The sequence below is a fragment of the Dermacentor variabilis genome, chromosome 7 (assembly GCF_050947875.1).
Source record: "Dermacentor variabilis isolate Ectoservices chromosome 7, ASM5094787v1, whole genome shotgun sequence".
Lineage (NCBI taxonomy): Eukaryota > Metazoa > Arthropoda > Arachnida > Ixodida > Ixodidae > Dermacentor > Dermacentor variabilis.
Window position 1 is genome coordinate 17,924,742 of NC_134574.1, and position 7,204 is coordinate 17,931,945.

Below are 7,204 nucleotides of genomic sequence, written 5' to 3' on the forward strand. Positions count from 1 at the left end.
AGCTCTTAAAGTCATTTTCACCAACAATCGACACTGTTGCACCTGTGTCGATTATGAAAGTGACCATCACATTGTTGAAAGTGACAATAACTTTTGGGGATGGGCCTGCCTGAGGTGAGGTCATGGCAACGAAAACATACTCGTCACTGCTTGAACTGATGTCACGGGTGGCAGCACATTCTTTGGTACTAGAACTCTTCTTACTGCAGACTGTCCTATTCCTGTTTGAACCATTGTCACAGTCCACTGCGTGTACTATTTGTCTCGTTGAACGACAGAATCGTGCAAAGTGACCAACCTTGTTACATGCCTTGCCTCATGCAGCACAACTTGATCGTCCGCCTTGGTGAGGCCACTTGCCACCGCAGTTTCGTCAATCTGCTGATGAGACACGAGGTCGTTGCGGTGCATAGATTTGTCGTGGCATCTGTCGACTGTTTCTTTGGTGTTGGCCATGGGGCTGTCCTTCTTGTGCACTGCGAGCACCGGCACATTGCTATCGACGTTCTTTTCGATTTCGCATACATCCCTTTGGACATACTCGAGCATTGTTCCTTGTTTAAGTAAGCCTGGTAAAGTGAGAGAATGAAGCATTGCATATTTGCGAAGGCGAGACGACGTTGTGGCGAGGATTATTTGGTTCTGGACTTCAGCGTCGACGTTCTCGAAGTTACAGTGGCAACAGAGCTGCCGGAGGCGCGCGTAGAATGCGTCCAGTGGCTCACCAACGTTTTTCTGGGCTTGGCGAAATTTGTAGATCGCAAAGGTGGAGTGCACTCGCTGGGCGAAGTATGCACTCAGTTTCGCTCGTGCGGCATCGTATTCTGGCGTCGATGGGCTCGGCGTGGTCTGCGTCGTGCTTGTAGCTGTTGCAGCTTGTGTAGGGCTGTCGGGGAGGAAGCGAAATATTCGTAGACTTCCTCGCCGACGTAGTGCAGGAGGAGAGCTTTCTTGCGCGCATCTGCCATGATGTCACACGCTAAAAGAAAGTTCTCAAACCTTTCTATCCACTTGGTCCATTCGTGAGCAGTATTGTTGGCGTCTGTGGCGCGAAGGTCGAAACTTGAGCAGGGAGGAAGCGCGTGTGCCATGGGTGCGATTGCCGGTTGCCGCTTGCTGCTGAGGGACGGTACGACGGATTGACTGTTGGTTTGGCACTCGCATGAGACCAAGTAACACTTCTGTCACCATTTTAGTGTTTGCGTAGACCGGGATGATGTTTGATTGATTAGATTGGAGTGACACGGTGATACGCACTCATTGCTCAAGCCCCCATGTTTTATTCCAGGTTGCCAACCCAGTACTCAGATTTGGCTAAATGCTGTTAATATACACTACAGGTGTGACCGCTCTATTAAAAGAGGAGGCGGTGTCTTGATTGGTGTAAAGAAAACCATTACGTCATTTTTAGTCAACACTAATTCTTATCTCGAGATTGTTTGGGTGGCCTGCACGATCTCATCTTCTAGGATACTAGAGAGTTTTTGAATAGGGGCCCCAAACGTTTTGGGGCCCCAAAGAAATAGCATCGAAGCCACTGCGCATGCGCAAGACACAAACTGCGTTTGGGTTTTGCGTTGGGAACGCTATTTCGCCGATTTAGAGGGAGCCCAAATAGCGGCCCCAAAAGCTTTGCGTCAGCAAACATGGTGGCACCCATCGAAGCGACGGTACAGTGAACTAGAAGGGGGTAGCGGGGTCAGGGAGAGCCCGCGGGTGTGGCATCTCACGTCGATGCCGCCAGATGGCGCCACTAGAGCATGGGCTGTACGGAACGCGAAACTGAGTATTTTCAATGTAGAGAAAGTCGTGTGCGCTTCGTGTCATGCCGAAAAAAGAAAGCGCGCAGCTCCGTAGCATGTTTTCTGAAAACTTCATCTGAAATTAAGACAAGGCGCAGAGAAAGGTGGAAAGACGGACGTTCTTCAAGCTTGCGTGAAAATAAAGCCGACCCAAGGAGTGCAGACTAACGGCCGCACAACGATGCGACTGATTTCTAAACTAAAAGCTCGCGAACACCGTAGAAGAGGCAAATATGTGAATGGGTAATTTGCTTAATTCATTTGCCATTAACACTTTTTATAAGGTCAGGACCCAATTGCATTCACAAGTTGAAGTGAGCCAAACAATTGCGGCGCGTGTACTAACACATTCGGAACAGAGGCCAGATATGATGAGGTTTTATTCCTTTAACTGCGATTTTGTTTACGAAAGCATATATCCACTGAAAGCTAGGGAGTTAATCCTATGGTGATGCCACTATTATGCGGTCGTAGTGGTTACCAGGGATAGCGAAATTTCGTAACACAGCAAAATAAAGAGAACTCGTGGTAGCCACAAACAACTCTTTATTGGTACAAAAGATGGGCAGCTACTCCTTTCTCAAAGTGCATGGCTGCTACGAGAGAGGCACTATGAGGAACGGCTTATCTTCGCGTGCAATTTCTTTTTACGCCGTTCCTGTCTCGATTGGTTGATCCATTTTACATAGAAGTGCAGCCTGGTCAGCACATAGAACTTCGTCAACTCTGTTGTGAGCGTATCTTAGTGCTGGCTGCAGCCTAAGGCATAGCCGAAGTTCTCCTTCACTAGCAACATTACATCCACTATGCTGTCACTGCAGAGTTTCTCTCGGCTGAAGAACACAGTGAAGATGTCCTCCAACTTCTTCACTGCCCTGAAAAGCTCCAGCGAAGGATATAACAACCCTCCCTTGTCGCATGTCACAGTGAACTCAGAGTTTCTGCTTTCCGTATTGGGGGTTTCCATAAGAAAGGCCTTGCAAGACATGCAGTCATAACACTTCAGAAACTTTCGAGCAACATATCCTGCCATGTAATGTATTAGACGGTCGTCGCTCTTCTGCTCCACCAACTCTCTGTGCTCAGCAGGAATACTACGAAGCATGCGCTCGGCTGAAGGTTTCCTTCCTCAATGAGATGGTCGATTGCAGCAGCCCTGGCTTATTGAGCTGGAGCATCTTGCGCACTCAGGAGAGAACTCATTTCTCCACTAGCTCTATTAAGGTCAGCATTGCCTGAGCGTACTATTTTCGCAAGGTTATAAAAGGATAGGCAATTAACGACAATTAGAAACTGCGTTGGTGTTGGGTGGACATTAGACCCACATGATTGCCTGACTATACCGAAAAAGTTTTCCAGCGAATCCTGGCTTAACCTGTATGTCATAACATACCTAAATCCCTGGCTGACAAGATAATCCAGCAGTGATAGCGTGCTATAGATATCGTAACCCTTAGGCCATCTGCAGTTGAATAGCTTAAAAATCCACCTACTCTTTTAGCGTGTTTCGCACACAAACCGCACATGTTTCGTCGAGTTTTTTGTCTTGGCGGTGCAAGTTGCCTTCCCGAATTCGCTGTGTTTATTCATCTTTCGGCGCGGTGAACGACGGCTGCTTTCCTTTTTTCCACTTACATCCTGTTTCACAGCCGGGAGCGAAGCAGGATCGCTGCCGTTGACGTTTCGACCTTCCTACTGCTCACGTGTTCGGCCGACTGCGCGCGAAACAGACTCGAACGGTAGGTTGAAACACCAAAAAACAGTCAACGTCGCGAATCAAGCCCGCACGAAGAAGCGCGCGAAGCACATTATTCTATGGCGAAGCAGCGGAGGGAGCCAGCCCACGCGACTACAGCGCCGCCACCGAAATCCGCGTCCCGTCCACACTCGCCGCCTCGCTGCAATGCACAGGGCGCTCCGGCTCCTGAGCCCACTACCCCCTTCTAGAACACCATAGCGACGGCTCCAACCTAGCACCAAACTGGGTTCGATTCGTGGTAACGCGTGAAGTTCGCAAGCTAGGAGAAGTGACTGCTGTTATCGCTTTATCTCAACTAGCGTGTGTTATGAAAATTTATTCATTAGATGCCGCTGATTCCGATTTCGATTGTGGATTTTATGGCTGGTGGGCCTAACACGGCTAAGCTGGTGAAGGCACGTAAAGTTGGTTTGCTCAAAACTAAGCGCAACTAATTGTTTGCAGCTTACAGAATAACCTTTAAATTGTAATTAAACGCGAATACGTGCAAGTCAAAATTGCTTTTCCTATTATAAAATGGCATATTTTATTTGATTATTTCTAATAGTTTTTCTTTGACGCCGTAGTGACGCCGTCAGCACAAGACGCTATCCGCAAACGTAAAACCCTATTCTAAAACTCTTCACTCCTGCGTGCCCCTACGCTAACACCCGCAAAACTCTGTGGGGCCCCAAATTCTAAAACCCTCTACTAATAGGTAATTGTTACCGTGCACCAGATTCTAACAATTCTTTCATCAATGTTCTGCGCGATACAATCAACAAAGCCTTGGAACTCTTCCCGGCTGATTTAATTCATCTTCTTGGGGATTTCAATTATCTACTAATCAATTGGACGAATTTATCATCTCCTTGTCATATATCGTCTGAATTCATCAACTTGTCTTTAGACTTTAATCTCTTTCAAGCTGTCACGAAACCTACACGTGGTGCCAATGTTTTAGATCTCATTCTTAGTACAACACCTGAAACAATAGGTCACATAGAATATTTGGATGGTTTCAGCGACCACAATTTGCTCCAAATAACAATAAACACAACGCCACCGGTTACGGGTAGAACGAGAAAACAAATTCGTGATTACAGTAAAGGCAATTATAAAACAATAATCTCAGAATTTGAAACTTTCTTCGAAAACACAATGTGGCCGTCATTTTACGATAGATCTGTTGAAGAAAACTGGCTCATGTTTAAAAATACACTATGCGCATTAGTAGACAAGTATGTTCCACTCGTTAATATAACTAACGATAAGTTGCACCCTTGGTTTACTAAAAAGCTTCAGCGCATGAGAAACAAGAAAAAACGCTTGTATAATATCGCTAAGCGAGATCGCACATCAGCATCGTGGCAGAATTGCAAAACGTACCTGAAATCGTACTGCTCAGCTCTAGGGGAAGCTAAAGATAAATATTTTTTAATGATCTTCCTAAGCTGCTTAAGAACAATTCTGCCAAGTTTTGGAAAATAATAAAGCCTAACAACGAATCACATGAATTGTCATTACAAAACAGCAGCAATATTCCTATTCCAGCCAGCGAATGTTCGGAGGTCTTTAATTCATTCTTCAGCTTTGTATTTGCACAGGAGAACACTTCAAGTACACCTTTGGTTTCAGAATTAAGCTACCAATACATGGAACCTATTTAATTCACTTTGGAGGGCCTCTCTTTTCTCATAAATAACCTTAAGATGTCTTCTTCATGTGACATAGATGGTATAAACTAAAAGATTTGAAAGAATACGGTAGAAATATCAAGCAAAATTCTTTTTCACATATTCAGACAGTCACTTGCAACTCGCCAACTTCCCGCAGATTGGAAGATGGCGAAAGTTATACCCGTATTTAAAGATGGCAACAGGAACTCCTGTGAGAATTATCGTCCCATTTCATTGGCATGCATTCGCTGCAAGTTGCTTGAACACATTATCGCTTCGCAGATTTACAGACATCTTGAGACTAACAAATTTCTTTTTCATAATCAGCATGGCTTTAGGACGGTCCTCTCGTGCGAGACACATTTATATGAATTTACAACAGACCTACACACTAACTTAAATTATAACTTAAAAATGGATTGCTTGTTCCTTGATTTTTCGAAGGCATTCGACTGTGTCGCACATTGTCGCCTAATATCAAAACTCTCCGCACTTAAATTGGACTGTCTAAATGCCTTGTCATGGCTCCGACATTTCCTGCCTAATCGTCAGCAGTTTACCATTGCAAATAACTACTCCTCCTCCGTAACAGACGTTTCTTCTGGTGTTCCACAGGGTAGCGTCCTCGGTCCCTTGCTTTTTCTAATATTTATTAACGACTTACCTCAAAATTTGTCCTCCACCATCAGAATATTCGCCGATGACTGTATAATTTATCGCCCAATTAAAAACTCAGATGATCATCTCGTTCATCAGCAAGACCTTCAACAAATCATTAGCTGGTGCAATAAATGGCTAATGACTTTAAATACCACAAAATGCAAAGTAATGTCATTTACCCGCAAGTCGGCAACCTCATTGTATCCCTACCATATTAACAATTACACTGTTACAACAGCTACACAACATAAGTATCTAGGAGTTCTATTCACATCGAATCTTTCTTGGACGGGGCATATCACGTCCATTTCAGCTAATGCCTCTCAATCGTTGGGGTACTTGCGACGCAACTTAAGAAATGTTCCTTCAAATCTTCGCAAGCTATAATAGCTGACATAACTCTCGTTCGTCCCAAGCTCGAGTGTGCATCTCCCATTTGGTCCCCTCACCAGAAATACCTCATTGAAACGCTATAATGGATCCAGAACAGAGCAAGCCGCTTCATCATAAACGATTACAGCTACCCAGTCTAGTGTAACACAAATAAAAGTTAAGCTTTCATTACAACCCTTGAACACTCGCCGAGACATTGCCCTTTTATTACTGTTTCACAAATTCCTTCACTCCACTCGAACACCCGCATGCTTGAAACGACCCTACCCCACGTCACATAGGCTTCATAATCATTTCAGCTTTGCCCGCCTTTACGGTGTTGTGCCATTACCACAAGCCCGGATTCCGAATCTGCAAGATGGAGAATTTTCCTGCGAGCGCCCTTTGGACAAACCCGGGGCTGCGCCGAAAGGCACAGCGCCCTAATTCTCCCTTGACAAGTCAAGATGCTGAGCCGTCAGGCAGTGGTGTCCTCCGGAGAAGCATCGGCGGGCAACATGTTCAAACGTGTCGCCAAGTGCCAGACAGCCCGGCGCCGTACCTCCCCTTCCCTGGAGGTCACCGCGCCCGCCAACTTTGAACGGGGTGGCCAGCGTGGTCGCTGGTTGGACCTCTTCGACGACCGTCGAGTGCTCACTTTGTATTGGGCCGTTTGAGTGACAGTGGTTTCTGGGGGCTTATAAGCCGCGGCGCGCCGCCTGGAAAACCGGATCCGCCGACCCACCGGGAGCAGAGTGCCGCTCTCGACTGGAGTGAGATGTGTCACGCGTTTTCGCCGGACGTCGCCGTGCGAGAACAGTCGCGTTTGCTGTGAGCTCTCGGCCCCAGTGCCGATCCCTTCATGTCCTGTATAATGACCTGTATATAGTGTATAAAGTCCCTTTTGTTATTCTCACCAACGCCTGACTCGGAGTCTTCGCTACCAACGCTCT

At 46.2% G+C, this 7,204-nt stretch overlaps 1 pseudogene; it reads right to left on the minus strand.

The window, feature by feature from the left end:
- Window positions 1-255: 255 nt before the first annotated feature.
- LOC142588560 (uncharacterized) lies at window positions 256-1,091 on the minus strand (annotated as a pseudogene).
- Window positions 1,092-7,204: the final 6,113 nt, after the last annotated feature.